This window comes from Mixophyes fleayi, chromosome 10 (assembly GCF_038048845.1).
Source record: "Mixophyes fleayi isolate aMixFle1 chromosome 10, aMixFle1.hap1, whole genome shotgun sequence".
Taxonomy (NCBI): domain Eukaryota; kingdom Metazoa; phylum Chordata; class Amphibia; order Anura; family Limnodynastidae; genus Mixophyes; species Mixophyes fleayi.
Window position 1 is genome coordinate 92,901,681 of NC_134411.1, and position 21,341 is coordinate 92,923,021.

General features: G+C 41.0%; 1 long non-coding RNA gene across 1 annotated transcript in view; it reads right to left on the reverse strand.

Annotated features, from left to right (window-relative positions):
* Positions 1-21,341, reverse strand: part of LOC142103612 (uncharacterized) — a 103,557-nt gene that overhangs the window by 59,720 nt on the left and 22,496 nt on the right. Inside the window, exon 3 of the long non-coding RNA XR_012679402.1 lies at positions 1,037-1,142. This is a non-coding gene — a long non-coding RNA (uncharacterized LOC142103612). The remainder of the gene's footprint in view (positions 1-1,036; positions 1,143-21,341) is intronic.

Consider the following 21,341-nt stretch of genomic DNA (forward strand, 5'->3'; position numbering starts at 1 on the left):
TAAATGATTGGTTGAACAAATACAATGAAAACCAGGAGAGGGTAGGGTCGCAGACACAAAGGTAATCCAACATTTGCAGAAGTCAATTGTAGTTGACAATGACAAATGCAGTAGAGTGGTCTAGGAGGACTAGGGTGAAATAAGCACCTTTTGATCCAACTGCAAGAAGGCCAGAGCTGCTTTGAGTGCAGATTCTGTGAGTATGTTGGCCAGGACAAATAGAGGAGGGTCTAGTTGGTAGAGGTAGGTAAAGGGGAATATAGTGCCAGTGTATGAGGCAAATAGCAGTACGGAAATGAGTTGGTGGCATTAGGACAGAATGGATCAGTAGAGGGTTTGTTGAGAATTGGGATGATCATTGCATGTTTGAAGGCAGAAGGGAAAATACCTCTGTATAGTTTGGTCAACGCTGGGACCAGTTTGATAGAGTAAGCGCGCAATTTCTTGGGCCTTAAATGATGTTGTGGCAAGTGGAAAACAGGTGCCAGTGTGCTGTTGTCCTGGGAGATTGATTGGCCAGGGAAGGAGAGATCAGTCTAATAAATGATAGTAAACTTAAAGCTGGCAGCTTTGCCAACTCTGTAGTTCATGTACATATGGACAAGGGCGCCATAGGACCTCTGACCACTATACCCTAAAAGTATAGCATAAATAAAACATATCTTAGCTAAAATAAATGTTGTTTGAGCAATAGACACCTGGCCAACCAATCAGAGGCGTGGGAAAATTACTCATGCTGTGCCAAGCAAGCAATCAGAGGCATGGTAAATATTTCTATGCCTCTGATTGGCTGGTCAATCCACCAATTCATATGGAGAGTCTACAAGTTACATTCATTTCGTGCCACACACTGTTTTTAGTGGGGATATTTTGAGGGGATTTTTTTATTTCAGAGTTTCTTTCCTACCCCTACGTTGAAAGCTGGGCAACCCCAGGCTCACCGTTTAGTATACGTATACTCAGACAAATTGGCCAACACCGTGACTGGCAGCATATTCCTGTTACCTGTCTTTTTTATTATTATTTATTTACTCACATTTTTCTGTTAGCACTAGTCCTGCGACATTTATATTTACGATATTGGTCGCCACTCGTCATTGTCTTCTTTTACGATAACGATCAATTCAAGCTTTGACAAATACCTGAAATCATAGCAAAGACATTCACAGTTTTACAACCTGCTTTAATGATTTTCAATAAATGAGCCCTTAATTCCATACACCCACAAATGTTATGCAGAGCACCTTCACCAGCGGACCACCAGCAGGTGGGTGTGTTTCATTGTATGTTCTTAACGGAAAACACCTCCCACTGCCCAATTAGCATTCTACCAAGATCTTAGCATTATAAACTAATAGCACTCACTTTTGCTACCAGGAGCTAATTAGCAGATCATTAAAACTAAAGTTAATTTAAAGTTCATCCCCTCAGCATACCAGCGCCAACAGAAAACTAGGACACAATACACCAGGCATGCTACTAAACTGTCCAATAAGTAAAACAAAAAAAGTCCTGAGAATTGTACCGATATCAAACAGACAGCGCGTTACTTTGATTGGGGTCTTGATTTCCTCCCAAGCACAGCATTGTCCCTGGCACTTGGCTTATCACAGCCCTACAGATGAGAGATGCTTTAAAAAAAAAGAAATCTTGTCGATCAGATGGATTTTCTTTCATTTTAGAAGGGAATTACGGCTGAGCGCTCTGTTCGGAAAAACCATTCTCTTTTTTTATGATTATATTTAAGAATCCAGTGACTATTGCATGGCCATAAATATCAGAGAATGTTTATCCCTCAGATAATGCAAGACTCTTTCTGTATTGTTTTCTGCTTTGTTTTGTCAGTTTGTTTTCTCCATCAAACCCCACAGGAACCAACAGAATTCAGCCGGTCACAGGATTCTGTGCGGATAATGAATCAGAAATGTCAAAAAGATTTCTAACTCCTGACGCCCAGTATGCCTATTAGAATTTAAACAACAGAAAGTCTCACGGATGCAGGGTATAGTATAAACTCAACATTACAGGACTTATTATTTAAAATAATACACAAAGTAATTAGTTGAGCTTGTCGATGAGACTGGCTATTAATTCTAGCACAACAGTGATGTTTAGAAAGGCAGATGATGTGTTTGTTTACTGAACTAGGATATTTGCTAAATATTAGGAGATACCAACAACAATTGATGCTGATTAAATACACTGCCACATGTCTTTGCTCTATGCACTGTACATGAAGGTGTATCCATCACTTATTCACAATGAAGGCAGCTATTTTGTGGTCTGAACTTATATTCGGTATAGCACATACTTGGTTACTCTCTCGGAATGTACAGGAGACTCGCGCATTTTCGGGTATCCTACCGGGATAGTAGACTGCCTTCCTTGATCCAGCCTCTCCTCTTGTAAAACAAGCGGGGTGGAACCTTGATTAAGCCATTCATGTCATAAAGGCCCATCCTCCTGATACGCAATGAAGCAATTGGGTCAATGTGCAGCAGGGGTGGGGCCGTGATGAAGCGAAACGCGTCATCACACTCCCAGCTCTTGCCATTGTGGTGGGCAAGTATGGTATAGAAGAGCATTAGCGACCAGTTGCTTTACTGAGGGATGCGGCATATAGCAACTTGTTGGTTTTATGTTTCAGAGATTTCATGCTGTTCTGAGGGCAGATGGGGGAGCGACACACTTTTGGGTACATGTACCTAATAACTGGCTACTCTCTATTTTAATGTTTCCAAAATGAAAGATAATGCTTAACCCTATTCTTGCGAGCATCAAAGTCCAGCTCCCCTAATATTGCGCAGTGTGTTTCTGTGAACACAACCTGCAATTTCTTCCACCGTTCTAATTGAGCATTTTAATGGTAATAATTTAAAAGTAATGAATCTGGAATATATGCTTAAAGGCATTAATTTCTTGGAGCGCTATCCCTCTTCTTCTATCGCCACCTCAGGATGGCGACAGCATAATAACTTCAATGACAAAACGCTTTATTATGTAAATAAATAAAGCATTTTTTCACAAGGTGGTTATTTTCAAGAGTTGTACAGGAATTGAAGAGTGAATACAATAAGAGGCTCTGACCGCTCACACACTCCTTAAAAATAGATAATACAGTACTTTAATCACCTACTATTCAGTATATGTAAACACTTATGTTAACATAAAAAGTCATAATAAAGATATGCTTCACTTATTTCTGGTGAATGGTCCTCTTTAACGCATGCGTTGTGGAGCTCATCATAATAAAAAGTGCAGGTGAAATTTCATCAACATTTTTTTTATTCAATATAACAATTAAAACTACCAGTCGATAATCCTAGCTATGTATGCTTATATTATCATGCTTACATCTATGCAGTGTTTATTTATATTTTATACTTTTGCTGTACTATCATATGAGGCATATCATCAGATATTAAGTGCTTTTAAAAGAAAGCATCTGCTTACAGAACACCTTAGTATAAGAGTGGGAGGGGCTGACAACTGCTTCATGGTTGTCAAGGGATGACTTCACTGAAAGACCAAGAAGTTTTCAGCTCAGAAAACAGGATAATGCTGCAAGATCTTGTAGACTGGATACCATACATGCACATGAAGATTTATTTGCCTGTAAACCCTTTGCTGAGGGGTGACTGTTGCCCATACAGGCTCCGTTGTTTATTACATTCACCGATTCACCATTTGTACTGTAATTGTTGAGTTGAAAAATACGATCTATATGTGGTTCACTTATTGATTACAGTCTGCATTACGTGAGCCCAGTAAACAGGCGCGGATCCCAGAACACAATGTTCCTGCTTCCCAATCATTTGTTCAGTGCATGATTCACATATGGCGTTCTTTCACCAGGGATGGAAATGATTACAACCTTCAGTGGATCAAGAATGTTTCAACGTCAACACAATTCCCAGGTGCGACCTCTCACTGATTAAATTAATCACAGATCAATGAGCACACAGGTGTGTATGCACTTTGCAAGTCACTACGTGACATTAAATGTAAATTGCACATACAGATAAGCAGGATCTAGTTGCAATGAAGAGCTTTATTATTAGTATATTATAATTAATTTACAAAGTATCCACATAGTAAAGACAAGGAAGATATTACTAAACCCTTGAGGGGTGGCCTCACCTCTGTAAGTAGACACATTTTCACGCTGATGTATTGTGTCACTTCCGCAGGAAACTACTTTATATCTGAATGTTCTTCCATGATTTTTGGAAGATATTGGAATTAATATTTTTTTTACCTGAAAGTGCATTATATATAGAATAGGGGACAAAAGTAACAATAATTATACTTTCCATTGGTCCTTCGGATGCAGTCATCATCAATTATGGTTGTTTCAAATACCAATCTGATCCAGACTATGAGGACGCCATCTCTCCATTACCTTCCCTTTTTACAACCAGAGACATAAGACGAACAGCATCCCAGAATCCTTTGCTATTCTGAGGCTCATGCGCTGTTTGACTCTTCCAACAGCCTGCAATTTGAAGGGCGAACGCTTACACATTTGTCCAATTCAGGCTCTGGGCATCTCTCGGGTACGTGATTTTTAGCCATATCACTTGCACTAGCTACAGGTCTGGTGTAAGTGCCGATTGATAGTGATGATGGACGCGGATGCGTGCTAGAACATGTGTTTGTAAGCAAGACAAACTATGAAAATGCATTTTATGCACAGTAAGCAATTTTATATATTTTTAAATGTATTTTTTTATTATTGATGATAGTATGAACGTGTGTTAATGTATTTTTTTCTGTGCATTCTGATGGGACTCCACATCATTCGTCACCAGAGCTGTCACTCTCACTGATTAGGACTGTTACTGTGTCAGCGGCGCACAGAGGATTGTCGGGGGGGGGTTTACCCCCGCCGACCCAAAAAAAAAACCCCAGAGAACAGCAGCTCTGTTTCGCCAGCGCTGTCCTATACAGCAGCCGCGGCGCTGTCTAAGAAGCGTCTGCGGCCGTGCTGTATACAATACAGCACCGCCACGGACGCTTCTTTGACAGCGCCGCGGCTGCTGCAGGGCCGTCTTTCCCATTGGGCACGATGGGCAGGTGCCCGGGGGCCCAGGGGGAAAGGGGGCCCTGGCAGGTCAACTGTAAAAAAAATTCCTGTAAAGAAAAGAAAAAAAACAACTTACCTTTTGCGGTCAGGTGACGATCCGGCTCACTCCCTGGTCCTCTCTTCCGTGATGCGCTCGCAGTGAATGTCGGGCGTGATGACGTCATCACGCCCGACATTCACTGCGAGCACAGCATGGAGGAGCACAGCGACGAAGTACAGAAGAGGATTCAACGCATCGCGATTGAAAGGTAAGTATATAAAATCCTTTTTTTTACTTATATATTTATATATAAGGGCCCCGGTGCACTGCTGTGCCCGGGGGCCCATACTGTTGTTAAGGTGGCCCTGGGCTGCTGTATAAAACAGTGGCCACTTAGTTAGCGCAGGGGGGGGGTTTCTAGAGACTCAGAAACCCCCCCTGCGTGTGCCACTGTGTGTCTCTCACTTTCCAACCTCCCAGGGTCACTTCTCTTGCCTGGTCTCATCCCACTAGGGCCTACATCAGTGGACCAGCACTGGACCCCAGAATTTCCAATTGGCGGCCCTGCATCTTACTATAGAGTATCTCTTCCCACTAGCGCCTCACGTGGTGCTCACAAATTAGTTTCTTTAATAAGCAGACCACCCTTATGAATCTATAGTATGTATTTACTTTTTTACTAATATATTAAATAGAAAATACAATTATTTGAAATTGAATAGGCTGTTTGAGATTCTCATGCTCTAGGTACACAAAACGCATTTGAGAAGCCCAAATTGACATGACCCCACTAGTGTTAGCCTCACTGAAAGCCTCTTCACCTTCCCGTTGACCTACTTCCAATACAAGTAGTAGCTGACTGTCATTAGTGATCAAACTTATATAAACAATCTGGAAATCAAAAAGTTAAAAGCTTACACTAATGAGAACTTCAATACAGAAATGGACGTTGCTCAATCGACTTATAGGTTCCTGAGAACTTCCCCTACATTTGGAATCTACTGTTCGGTGCAACTCTGCACAATAGATCCTTTTTTTTCTTTTCTACTAGCAAGTTTTATTTTTAACCCTATTGCTCCCAGGCGGCACAGAATGAACAGTGATCAGGACTACATGATCACAATTTTTTGTTTCCTGATACTGCCACCTTAAGAAATAGATCACTTTCTGGAAAACATTACATTTTGGCTGAAGGATGCTGGCAAATGTTAGAGGCATTTGAATTTGTCTCATTTTCATGGATTACTATTCAGGGGCTGTAGCACAGTCTGCTTTCTCACAGCAAGAAGTTGCTAATATGTGACAGCTCTGTATCCACTTGTATTAAACGCGCTTAAAATCTACAAGACTTCATTGTGAACGCTCAATAAAAGAACTTATCAATGGCCCTTTTCATATGATACTTCATAGGAGGTAAATGACAGATGGATTGAGGAGTCTTTATGTCAAACTTTGGCCCCCGGCTTCTGTATAATGAAGATATCTCATTATATTAAATGGGGGAGAAAAGACTTCAGAAATATTTTGCTGCAGAAGAAAATAATTGTATATCAAGTAGTAAAATTACTAGTAGAAGTTCCCCAAAGCCAAAGTTTTCAAACGTTTAACCTTGTACCTGCCATATTAACTAGCATCATTTGTTCTTTAAAAGAGGCTAATCAATACAAATGTAAAAAGGTATATCTGCCTTGGAAGATACCATTTCTAAGTACCCACCCATTTAATATACTGGGGCAGGGGCGGACCTAGACTTTTATTTAGGGGTGGGGTGATTTACCATAGCCCCGCCCATTCTTCATTCTGATTGGTGGTCCCAGCCCCACCTTCACTTTTATTGGGCCTGGCAGCTAACGGGTACACACTACAAAATTTTCCACCAACTTTTTATGCTGATCGATTTTACATCCGATCGATGGTCCGATCGCTCGGTCCATGGACTGCATACACACTAGCCTTGTTTTAGACAATAAAGGGAAGAGCGGCCATCCCGTTAGCGACTTTTTACAGCCATGTTGTCGTGAGCAATGATTTTAATTTCGTACACACTGAAGCAACATCGGTTGGATTGGTCGGAAATTTATACACACTACACAACAGAAATGAGATTGGAACGAAAATATTGAACGGTACGATCAACCAAATGAGGCGACAATCGTCCATTTGGGCAGACTTTCGACCATCGTGTCACTGCACACACTGACCCGACTTTCGAACGAGCGGTCGTATGTCGGCTGGTTGAGCCGATTATTGGACAAAAACCCTGTAGTGTGTACCCAGCTTAAGAAACAGGCAGAGGTTGATAGTTACCATCAGGAAAACATATGTAGTGTGTTGCTAGGGAGGGGGTGTACCCTGATTGTTGACCCCCCCACCTTTGGGTCCACCACTGCATTGGGGATGTCCGCCATTCTAGATTGTGTCTTAGGAAGAATTGTGATTGCGACTTCGGAGAACCCACCGTTCAGGGCCAAATGAAAGAAGACAAAGCTTAGACTTTCCAGTACTAAAGATGGATGATTTGAACAACATAGGACGGGAGTGTTGTATTTAAGGTATCAAGTGATTGGTCAGGAACTGAGAACATCCTGGTAGACTCTGTGACAGCTAAGAATGATTCCCTACTTGTAAAAACAAAGGTGTAATGACCAAGTGAAACTAAACACAAAGCCCGGCTAAAAGTGGCCCTCGTTAATGATAAATGAGCAATTAAGGGCGATGTTCAACAGTAGCAAAACTGAGAAAGAACCAGGACGCTCCCAGGCTACAGCAAAGGCCACACTTATTCACGTATGACAGCTTGAGACATTCCTCCGGTGCAAAAAATGTATTTTATAACAGTATTTTGCCCCTTTTGTCTCTCCCTACACTAATGAGTGGGTAACATCACAATAAAATGACACTTTATTATAGAGTATTATTAATATTATTATTATTATTACTACTATTATTATGATGGAGTATTATTATTATCATTACTACTACTATTATTATTACTATTATTATTATTATGTATTATTACTATTATTGTAGAGTATTATTATTCTTAACCTTTATTTATAGGGCGCCAGATGAGGTCCTCAGCGCCGTACAGGTGGAAATATAAATATATAACAGAAGACATATAAAACACTTGTTTACTTATTCTTTAACTGAATTAGCACACTACATTAAAAAAGAAACTATACAATAACTATGAAAACATATAATTACTTTTAAAAACGCATCAAAAAGGCCTATTTAAACACACAAAAAAAATGTAGTTTTTACATAAAACTTTTTTTTAAAAAAAATCTATATCTCCGTCAGACATTTGAGGACAGCTTCAGATTCTACTTCTTTTATAGAATATGTTCCAAGCTGTCAGCTCAGATGAAAATGGGAACGACATCTATTGATGCTCTGTACAATAGAAAAGCCACAATTGTTTAAAACAAAACAAAAAAAAACCCCAAAAAAACGAGCAGTGCACCCGTTTTTTTATTCAGAAATAACCCCCAAAAAGGTCGCTGCGGGCCCTCGCCACGTGTATTGTACGTAGACAATGTGCTACAAATAGACGCAAATGGATTGTACACGGCAGAAAGATACAAAGCTCCACCGTCAGCAGCTAAAAGAAACACAAAAATAATACTGTTCAGTGCACTCAAACAAGAGAGTAATAAATTTACGAGTGCAGAAGTCATTATACAGAAGAGCCAAGGCGGAGGATAAGAGGAAGGAAAGGATAGACTGCTGAGCAAAAGAGCAATTAAATAGTAAATAAAGAGCTTTGTCCTGCAATGTCTTCTCTTCAAGCAAACATCAGGACAGAGTTCAGAAAACAAACCGGTGAATTTCTAATTCATTCTCAGAGAAGCCGGCCTATAAAATGCTGTAGCCGGTCTCCGAACATACATCAGCCCTCCTATATCTGTTCAAAAGAAAGAGGTCGGAGTAGGACAAGGGCTTGGGGGTCAGAATTTGCTTGTGTTGGGTGGAGGCTACACAATGAGGACTACACGTTCCTTTCAAACACACCACTCTACACCTTAAATAGTCGCATTGATTGGAAGATTTCTCCTGACTGGTTGTGTACTAAATGGTCTTAGGTCCTTGTACTCTATATGGATTTTTCAGATCTTTGAGGCTCCCCACAAACTGACAATTACTATAGGAAAACAAGGGGAATTATTCGAAGGAAAAATACGACACAAAGCAGAAGATACAAGATGGAGGAAGCGCGTGGAGTGTTTGTGATTTGAATAATGATACATATTTTATCTCTTCTGATGAAAGACAACATTTAAAGACCACACTTAAGCCTCTAATCATTAAACACTAGTCCATAGTTAATGATATACAGTTATACACTACAACACTGCTGGATAAAATGTTGGCCATAAAAATATTTATGTGGGTCTTACGAAAGCGATAAACGTTTATTGTTTAACAATAACTTTATTTATGCATCACTTTAATGCGCAGACATAAATAGTGACAAACATAACTTGATAGATCCATTTCAAAGCATACTTACTGAAAAGGGATATATGGATTAACCGATGAATAATATCAATCCTATTTTTTTGTACTGTACACATATTTTAATGTGTAAAATGTTAGAGCTAGCCTTTTGCAATGTTGTTTAGGGAGACTATTAGAAACATGCCAACATAATGATTAAATGACTGCCTATCAAAATCTTAGACTAATTATTAAATTTTCGAATACATATTGCGTGGTTGAAGCGGACATTTAGAAGTGGCGTTATGGAATGTGTAGGTAAATAGAATGTGATAGTTTTACCATGAAGGCAGTGGGAGAAGTGGCGGTATGACATACCCCCATATACCAGCCCACTTCCACCACTGTATATATGTAAAAAAAATGCAAATTATGCAGGACAGTCCCGTTTCTGGTGGACTATCCTGCTGTCCCAACAGCCAGGGTTTTTGTTCTGAATTAGTGGTGGAAGTGGGGTGGTATACAGTGGAATGCCATACCGCCACTTCTCTTACTGTTTTCATTATAAACTACCATTTGCGTTCACTTACATTTTCCATCCCGGAACATCTAAATTTCCACTTCCACCACTGTTCTGAATGGCGAAATTTTAGGTAGTTCTTTTCTCCATGACATACATTTATCAGGATATTAATGTCCATTATACATAAAATGCATTTTAACAGCCGCTCTTGATTGCAAAACACATGTTAAAGCATGCGTACACAGCCGTCATTACTATCACTCAGCACTTACACCAGACCTGTAGCTGTTGCAAATGATACAATTGAACATCATGTACCTTAGAGGTCCCCAAAGCATGAATCTGATGCTGCTGCATGCGCTCAAGCTTGGCACGCCCTTACTGCACATTGACTACGTGTATACGCCCAGTCCCCTCCCCGTTCCGCCCATGTATTCGTAGGCTGTGGTAAGGGTCCTTTGCGCTCGAAGATTAATTGGACGTTGTTGCGTTCTCTGGTGTATGGTTCGTTTCTAGGCATGCGCATGATTGATTTTACGCAAAATACAGCACGTATCGGCATTTACGTGCCCTAATGAATCAGACCCATAGTGTAATTAGACTGTGTAGAGCTACAGTATGCCATAAAATAAATATTTTAGCCTCTGTCTTTCCTTCAAAACACTGAGATTCCTTAAAGAGCACCTGACACCTATTTTTAGTGGAGGCAGCCATTTTCATGAACTATGAACTATTGACATCACAGAATCACTTCTTGGCCAATCATAATGAGGTACCGGCTTCTAGTGATTTGCCTGGCTGCATTACTGTGAATATTGATATTGCTCACAAACTGTCTACTTCCACAATGTAAGTGACAGGGGCACTTTAAGCAAATATACGTAAGTCAAAAGCAAACACGGCTGAGTATTTACCCTTTACAGAGGAAAAAAAAAAGTAAGAAGCCTTATTGGTTAACAAATTATTTTATGACTAGAGGGAACGAAAGATTACATTTCCAAAGAGACAGTTTTGCACAATCCTTTGTTTAAACAACACCAGGGAGACTAACATGACATTTTAGATTTGATTTGAAGGTAAAGACTCTTTTGGTATTTGTTTTCCAGCCAAAGCAAAAAAAAAATTAGATTTATTGTTTGTCTAGTCATAAGTAATTTCAGAAATAAAACACCAATGCAAAGCGAGTCATTTTACTGACATTTGAATGAAAAACTGCATACATTAAAGTTACTAATCTCATGCATTAACTGTTTCAATACTGCAGGCGGAACATTACTCCTCTCTGCTGTTTGGAATGGCAAAATTCCTGCATTCCGGAGGGAATTAAACAACATTTTGGTATAAATGTGGCATATGGTAAATGGTGCTTATGATGTGCATCCTAAAATGTTATCAGGCGTTTTATCCTTCTCTAGCAAATAGCTCTCTAAACACTGTGAATAAAAGCATGGTATTAAACGGATCTGCAGCAGAAAACCTTAAAGAAGAATTCACGAAGGGTCACTTGCTAACCGTAAAATATATGCGATGTAGCACATCTGCATACCTCCCAAGTGTCCCGATTTCAGTGGGACAGTCCTGATTGTAGAACTCTGTCCTACTCAAGGACATATTTGGAATGTTGGGGGAAAGGAGATATGTAATGGGCAGCTGTCTGAGGGCATTGTCTACACCCCTGTCACGACAAGGCCACCCCCCCATTTTGCAGTGACCACACCCCCTATCCCACTGGGGGGCAGATATGCTGGGAGCTATGCTATTATGCATATTTTTACGAATATGTGCAAACAAGAGTTGGCGATGGACGAAACTAGGTATTTGCACCAACTGGCTGGCACTTAGATGCAAAGTTCACGAATAATGCTGAATTTGTTATTTGCAGCTAATAGACAGTTTATATCAGCTTTGTCCACTATTCAAAACATAAGATATATTTTGTGCAGTGGAAGTGTGACCTGATCGTCATTCTGCAAAGCAAGGAACATCCAGGCCAGCACTACCATAAGGCAAACTACTGTGGAAGTTCTTGTTAGTGGTTCTGTAACGTGTTCTACCAGTTTGCACACGTGTGAAGCCAAACTGATTATTTCAGAACCAACTCCAACATATGGAAACCATTTGGAGCAGGGTCAAACATGATCAAATCTGTTCAAGTTTCTGAAATGTAGTTAGATTTCTTTAATTCACCTAAAATCTGAAAATGTTTGGAATTCTACCAATACGATGAAACATTGCGAGACACGATATGCGGTCAGTTCCAGCATCTCTATTGTTGAGTTTTAATAAAATAGGACACCATTACATGTGTTGATAGAAGCTGCTATTTTGTTCATCAGAATTATTTTACTGTAGATTTAGCTGCTGTAAGACTTGTAATGCGTATTCTAGCTGGTTGTTGCCGGAGAGGTCAGTCACACTTAACCTCTTTCACTACCAGAGCTGTCTGCATGGTCCTCCATTCTAATTATCGTAAAAATAAGCTGAAGAGAGTTTGCCAAGTTCATGAAATAAAAAGTGATGTGGAATCAACTAAAAGAGAGAACATTTATATGTCGAAAATTGAAAGAAATGAAGTTAGTAATAAAAAAAGTATTTTTAACATTCTTTGATTGGAACTGCAAACTCTACTGAATTCGAAGTTCGCCGTTTGTGGTAGATGATTGGGCCAGAAGCTTTTAGGCCGTTTTAGGCCAGGGCTAGCGCCGATAAGCCAGAGCCATCCAGATTCTGTCCCCAACAGGTGCAAAATATGTCTCTAGCAGCCCCATTATGTCATAGGCCCAACGGGAAAGCTGGCAGTCTGACATGTAGCCAATTTGCCACCAGTGCTGGTTGGCTAAACTAGCCACTCACCAACTGTGTCCACTGCACACCCCGGTTGTAGTACGGTTTTGCTGCCACCACCTGGTTCCTTCACCAGCACCTGGGACCGCTCACACCAAATAAGTAATATGGAGCTGCTGCAGCACCTCTTTTCTGGTTGCGCTGGCTAATTTTGATTGCTTACTATGGAGCGGGACTGCTAGGTAGCAAGGGAAGAGTACTGGGCTCAATGCAAGATAGGCAGAGAAGGAATTAAAGTGTGAGCTGGTGTCTATTGGTCACAGGAATCACAGACATCACTATAACCAGCAGGATCTTTATAGTAGGTCCGTTACTGGCTCATACAGAGCTGCTTGTTGAAGTGCATACATAGAACACAAGAATATAGCATTCTGAAGAGTTTACATTGGGCTGCTATACCTTATTTTATATATTTTCTTTACACATAGGTCTGTGGGTGGGAAAAGCAGGGATGAGTTAGCATAGACATCTTTACATTTATTGTGGTGGAAGGTCCACATTGTGTCAGCTGCTAAGGGGTTCAGCCCCCTTCATCCCAGACACTGCAACCGGTCATTCTAAGCTATGAGAGCTAGGGTCCCAACACCTGTTGGGTGTAATTTACAGTACAGAAAATACTCGTAAGAAAATATATATATACAAGTTAACCCGTGCATGATACTCATGCATTCTAGTCAAATCAAGCTACTTAAGGTGTTAAAAAAGGTTCTTGTCATGCATTTGGGCCATAGCCCAGGCCTCAACCACCAACCACTCCCCACTGTCACCCCCGGCAACCACCAACCACTCTCCACTGTCACCCCCGGCAACCACTCCCCACTGTCACCCCCGGCAACCACCAACCACTCCCAACTGTCACTTCTCCTTCAAGAAATATATATATTTTTTTTAAATCTTTATGAACACTTTTAACAATTAACAAATTAAATTAACAAATTAAAAACATCTTAGTATACCAAATTTCAGCCCTTTCTGAATTTTTTTTCCCACACACACTAAGAATTTAGTAGGTCAGTGTATAACTCCGCCCAGCAGGTGGCGCTGCAGCTTGGTTTTATTTTTTACACACACACACACACAGACAGACTAACACACGCCACTTAGACTGTTCCTTCCCTTTTCCGTTCCACCTCTCCTGTCATAAGGAGGCGCATAGGCAAACCGAGGGGGGGGCGGGGGTACCAACTGCCTGGAAACCCCCCTCCAAGCCTAGAGCACTGTATAATTGAGGTGGCTGGACCCTGCAAGTGTCAGACGTGCGCAACTCTGCCTGCGGTCATATGTGTGCGCTGTCTTCGTGGACAGTGCGCAGTGCACATTACAGCAAATATAGCTCTTTGAAGGACTCGATCCACTGCTCTTCAATAACACTTGTTTTCCTGGTACCAACTTCAGTTAATGGGTCAGGGGGGTTATAGTAACCAGGGGTTATTTAAAAGGGGACAACTCTTTTTAAGGACCAAAGGAGGGTTGATGAGTTAATCTATTATGTATTATAGGGTCATGTGTTCTCACAGAGGTAAATCCTGAAAACATGAGCTGACAGAGTTGAGAAAACCCGGTCTACTTTCTACCTATGCACATAGAGGCTGTTTTAGAGACAATGGATTTGCATATACTGGCCCTCATTAAGATTTAGGAAGAACCCCCTCCCCCCCCACACACACCAAAATAAAGGAGCAAGTTTGCTCCTGGACAAACCAAACTGCAATGTGAGGGGTGCAAATGCATTTATTAACAAATTAAAATACTGACTGCTTTTGCATGTAATCCACAAATACTGGACAGCTTTTTTTTTGCACTGCATTTTAGAGTAGAGCTAGGGGACGCCCCCTCCAAACTTTAATTCTGCTCCTTTATTATAAATTTGCCCCCCCCCCCTCCCTCTTGCAGTGCAACATGTTTTTGTGCTCTGCTCCTAACTCTAAATTAGGCTCCATGCTATTCGATAGAACATACTGTTAGAAGCTCTTCTAAACACTTTGACTACTTCTTAATAACTATTAAAAACAATTTTACTTGCAGGTACCAAATTGATTCTCACACTAAGAGACGAAAACATGTAGAACAAAATGGGCTTCATTAACGATGTAACTAAGAGAATGTTAAGACAGTTAACTGAAGGAGCAGCTGAACCCGGTGTAAATGGTAAAAATAATGGCAGTGTCTTCATGTGAAAAAATGACCAAAATAAGCTTAATTGCCCGAGCGCCTCTAATTCAGTTGAACTCAGAAGTACGGTGTCATGCGGCAGCAAAGCCTCAGATGGGGACATAAACGTACATGACAAATGAATAAAATGTAGGTGGCTGGCTTTTTTTTTTATATTGTCGGACAGATATAATTATGCATACATTTACTTTTTAGAAGCATTTCCATAGTAACCTGAATTTTCATGTGTTTGCTGCCTTCAATAGGGGATGATGAAATTAACTATTGTATTTGAAGGCCATTTTCGTGGCAAAGGTCCCATCTTCTGGTTTTCATAAAAATAAAAAATAAGCGGGACTAATGGGATTTTTTTGTGCTTCCTTTAGCAAGAAATAACATTATTTATTAATATGTTTATTGATATCAAAACTCATTAGCCGGAAAACATGAGTGATGTCAGTCTGACCCTTGCTCATAAGCAAAGAACATATAAAGTTGTGTATTAGTTAGAAAATATAAATGTTGTCATCACTTTGGTGGAGGTGCAGAACCAGAGCTTGTGTGGCTGGCTAGCAGTTCTCCCAATGAACAGACTGGAGGTAAGGCTAGTGATGTTACAGTAAGTAAAACTGACATGCTATGCTTTGCAGTGTAACTCTTTTGTCTTGTATCAAATTCCATTAGTATCCTAAAGATGTGAAATGTGGCTTCTACTGACAGCAATGAAGGGCAAGCAATAGCTCAATCTCACTTTAACTATTTGTATAAAGTTTCATTAGAATGTCAGGGTAACATTATGTACAGAGGGGCACTTTTCATGCACCTGCTTTCACCGCTTGGAGAACATAGTCTTACTGGCACATCCGGATTTTTTGTGAATGCTGAATGTATTATGAATGCAAAACAATAGGACATGCAGCATTCATAATCAGCAAGGGCGTTCCGAAGGAGTTCCGACAAAGATGTGGATGATTCAAGTCCCGTGTTAGCTGTAAGCAAGCTTATTTTAGCAGTATTATTTGCTCCAGCTACAGGGTCGGAGTAAGTGCCGACTGATAGTGATGACTGTGACCGTCGTGGCATAATCTTTGCATTAAATACTACATGTAGGTAGTGAGGCCCCCCTCCTGAAACTTTGGAGGTTAGGAGAGACAATCCGCATCATCAAGCTCCACCCACTTCTGAAGAAATTGGCACGGTATCCAGGATAGTGGCCACTGTCCTGGCAGACCACACGTGTTCCTTGGATCTCCCCTCCGGGCCCAGTGTACTTTCATCTGATCGTCATTAGCTAGTGTAAACTGAGACTTTGGGATCTATGCATTAATAAGAAGCGGCGCTGCTAAATATATATCGCTGCAACTGCACCGCTAAGAAGCACCATGCTGGGGCTACTCTGTGAGCCCCAGCGAAGTGACCCCTGCTGGTGATAGGAGGAAGTGCTGTGCACACTGTGCCGGATTCTACGAAGCCAGAGAAACTTCAGCAGGATCCCATAGGAAATGACAGGTAACGCCACCATCCTGAGATGGCGTTACCTGCCTACGCAATGCAAAGCTTATCAAAGCTTCAAGCATTGCAGAACATCGCAGTCTCCATAGTAATCTACAAGAATTGTGAAGCTGCACAGTATTTGCCTAAATGAAGGAGATTTTTGTGAAATCTCCTCCGATGGGCAGCTAATGCATGGAAAACACACTTAAAAGATGCGAATACAGTACTTTCCGCATCTTTTAAGTGTCAAAAAAGGTTGATGCATAGACCCATTTATGTGCTAACACTTCCAGTTAACACTTAATGTTGACTAATCGTATTATTTTATTCTCAGAATTATGATATATGCATAATGTGTTGGAAGAGAAAAAGCACAGTGTCTGAATAACCATGAAAAGAAAACAATATAAAAAGTTGATATACACACAAATGTAGATTTGTGTAATGTACCAAATACACGCATGAATATTGAGGATATACCTTTGTTGAATTAATTACTTAAATGTTTATAAAGATATACCCTACTCAACATATTAATTAATATGTAGACTGTACCAACTGTGACATGCTTGGATGTACAGGCCGCGAAGAAAAGTTTTCCTGGAAACTATGAAGATGGATCGTATGTAATCAGCAGCGAATTAAAAACTTGAATAGTTAATCTGTTACAAACTTTGATAGCACTTCCGATATTGGACAAAGTGTGTAGCCCTTTTACAAAAGTGTGTGTGTGTGTGTGTTAAAACCTATGTAACCTGCTCTCTGCCATTTACCATAGACATTTCACAGGGTGGAAGCAGCTACTTACCAAACAGGAAGTTGCTCTTTTGCAGAGCACCTGCTGTCTGAGAGAATAAACTATGACGCAATGCAACCTCTGAACAAAAGTAATAGAAAGGCAACTTTACTTGTCTGTCTCTTGATTCAGTTTTTATTTACCCTCAGCAGCTTCTCACTATGCATTTTATGTATGGTAATGCAGAGAAATTAAAATGTGTTGTTTTTTACATGTAGTGCATCTCCTTATAGGGCATATTTAGCAAATAATGATAGTGCACTATCGTGCGCTTACCATTAAAAAAACATCCCTCTGTGTGTCCCGCATATTTAAGAGGGGTGCATTGCAGCAGATATCGTGGATATCTGCTGCTTTGTATTCCATTTCGTTTTGGAATCTAACAAGTTCCGAAAAAAAGTTTTTTTTTGCTAACTTGTCATGATAATGTACATTATCATAATTGAAAGATTTCAGTGCTGTCAACGCTGCTCCGAAGAGCAGAGCTGGACAGTGCATGTGTGGAGGGATCACATGATCCTTCCCTGTCACTCACCGCTCGCTCTCTATAGTTGGAGAGACAGAGCGGAGATGTCTGTGCGCCTGTGCAGTTCTTTGAACTGCACATGCGTAATTGCAGTGTGAAGAAAAATTAAGAGGACCAGGAGGAGATCCGTAGACATCGCGTCCTGAAGAACCGGGGTAAGTGTGATTTTTTTTTATCACAGAAACAGCAGTTTATGGGATAAGGATTGAAAACTATTTTTCACTTTATGATAAGATTGATAAATGTGCCCTTATGACTGAATGGCGGCATGAATGGGGGATGTTAACAACGTGTCACGCGGACGCATTCAGAAAACGCTGCGTGAAACATTTTCTGAGCGCTACGCTTTGACAAGAGATGAGTGTGCACCATTCACATTCGATTTAAGCAATCTAAGCGCTGTGATCAAGACAAGAGGCAGAGAACCCTAAGCTGGCAGGACTTGCTGAGGGTTGTAGTTCCACAATACCTGTAGAAGCACAACCTACTTACCTCTGCTAAAAGCGAATCAGAAGACGGGGTAAAACCACAATTTAAATTTTCTGCAGATGACCATTAACCCTAATCAAAAATACTTGTTATAAGTGATGTTGGCGATGACAGTTATGGTTCTTTTGTTTGTCCACGACTTTGTGTTCATCGGTAATTGCTCAGTCTCTGCCCCTATATTAAACCTGAACTGTACGATCAGTCTGCATTGTTTTCTTACTGGATATTTACAAGCCATCCGCCCCACAAGATGAAAACCAGCACACATCTGTCCCCCTGCACTAATTACTGCACAGTAGGCAGCGATATTGAGATATTAATGACACAGATGCATTGGAATACCAGGAGCGAGTTAACGCCAAGGTGTATCTATTGATTATGTAGTACACAAACATCAGCAAGCGCCTGTGATCCCAGACAGCTGTTACAGCGCACCATCACATGCTTTCCAGCATTATCAAACCTTTCATGTTCAAAACACATAAAGGATCAAAACACATTATAGAACCATCCAGCAGGAGGGGAGCAGGTAACGCGATTGACTGAGATCCTTTGATGCCAAATGTAACATTAACTCCTTTGCGCATCAGAGAGAATGTTGTAGTGGAGGGGAATGATCCGTACCTCCCTCCACCTCTGCCCCGTGGGACCGGGCACCGGTGGGGCACTCATACCACATCCCAAAGTGATGTACATAATATCCCATTTCAATACAAGCCATCAACGTCATAATAGGAGCTGGCTGACCTTTTGTTGCAGAGGGACAATTGCCTTCCAGACTACAGTAACCTTTTAAAATAAATTATAACTACTGTGCGATTTACGCTAATTAATGCCTATTAAATACAGTTTTCTCCACCGCCACTCTTTTATGTTGCAGAAAGTAGGAGACAAGCACCAACCCAGGAGAGCAGTGACTGGTGACCTGTGCTTCACCATCAGTTGAACTAGAAGTTCCAGCATGCCTTTGGTGCCAAGATCCTTCTATATAACCTCTGGTAGAATTTGTACTGTAGCTCCAGCAGTTAGACTGTGGGAAGAGGTAGGCAGAAGAGGCAGCTGCCTAGGGTCGGTTTCGGATTAGGGGGTGTAAGCATTGCAGTGAAAACAGTTATTGTTTTCCAGCTTCAGTGTGAAGTCTGCAGACGACTGTCATCAGCGGTTAGAATTTCTTGCTTTGTCTGTGGCTTAATAGATACATTTAGGACATTAGAGCACACAGTAGAATAGATATAAGCCTGCAACATTGCTACACAGCAGATATTACACCATGTTTATATACAGAGGCCTACGGGGATGGTAGACACCATGGTCTTGGTTGCCAAAACAACTTGCCCTTCCACTGCCAGCAGTAAGTTAATGGGGGCTACTGGCTGAGTCATATCTAGGTAGCACATACATTGTATACTCTAGATGCAAATAACCAACTGTATTTGTAAGTTTGTGGAGAGGTGTGTTTTTGGGTGGGGGTTGCTTTAAATACCGATAATGTAAATTGTACATTGTACATTGTACTTTTTTTGTAGTATACAAGAGAGCCCAGTTGGCCTTAGTTCTCTGCTCACTTTTATTGCCAGCAGAGTGTCATTTCCAGGGCTTAATGTTAGTACACTTTATGACTGGTTGAGTGAAAGAGGCTTTTTAGCCGATTAACTTCAAGTTCTGAGCTGGAATACTGGAAAGTCATTAATAGTTACAGAGTATCATCTGTATAACCTACCTGCCCTCATTGACTAATGCAAAAACGGAACATTTCAGGCCACTTCCCCAATTCGACCAAACCGTACCCATTGTTAGTAGAACCACGCCCTGATTTCTATGTCCACTCTTGGCGTTACTAGTACTCTATAGGCAGATATGAATAAACAATGTGCTTCCAGATCATCATTATCATTTGTTATACAAACACTACCCTCATGCTTAATTTAAGATAAAAATGAGGCTCAGATATCCACTACTTCATGGGTACGTTTGAACAATGTAAATAAATGATGGCGGTGGTCAGGGGCGGATTGGCCATACAACCTACCGGGAAACGCTGGCCTCAGAAGGCCGCTGCATGTATTTTTTGCCTTTTTATAAAAAAAAAAAATTGTAAGTCTCCACCCCGGAACGGGTGCTGGCGGGGGGGGTCTGTGTGGTAGTGGATGGCTGCCCCCTCCTTCGGGACCAGCCACCTTCCTGAATATGGCTGCGGCGCGGATCCCTGTGTCTGGCTGCTTCCTCCTATCAGAACAATAGACAGGAGTCACATGGGGCGGCACCTGTCACGTGATGCACATCCCATGTGACTCCTATCTATAGCACTGATAGGAGGAAGCAGCCAGACATGCAGAGCGGTAGGAGAGGCTGTCTGCATCTCTCAGACAGCGGATGTTACAAGGTAAGTGTAAGTGGGAGGGGAGAGGAGAGGTATGTTAATACAGTGTGTGATTTGGGGGGGCTTTTAAAAAATAAAATAAAAGTAAATATATATATATAGTGTGAAGGGGGGTTCTTAATATTAAGTGCAAGGGATGGAAGGGAGGGGGGTTCTTAAAAGAGTGTGAGGGGGTTTCTTAATATCATTTATGTGGGAGGTAGGCTATTAAATTAATGGTGGTGTTTAGGTGGGGGCTAATTATTTAATGGGTAATATCTTATTTGTAGGATGATGGTGGGGCAATTTCATTTATTGGTGGGGCCTATTAATTTAAGATGGGGAAGCTTGGGGTCTATTGAATGTGGTGCTGAGTTTGGGGAGAGAATGGCTATTTAGTAAATGTATATGCTATTGATTTAATGCCGGGGATGGTTGGAGTTTTCTAAATTTCATGTACCCATTTTTTTTCCAAATAGGTCCTCCAACATTCCAGACAAGCAGCAACTGAGCTAAAGACACCAGCAGCTACAGGAGGTGAAAATGACAAGAACAGGACACACGTATACAGGTACACACACTGGGCACACATACTCTGGGCAGACACACTGGGTGCACACACATACTGAGCCCCGCCTACAATTTATTTG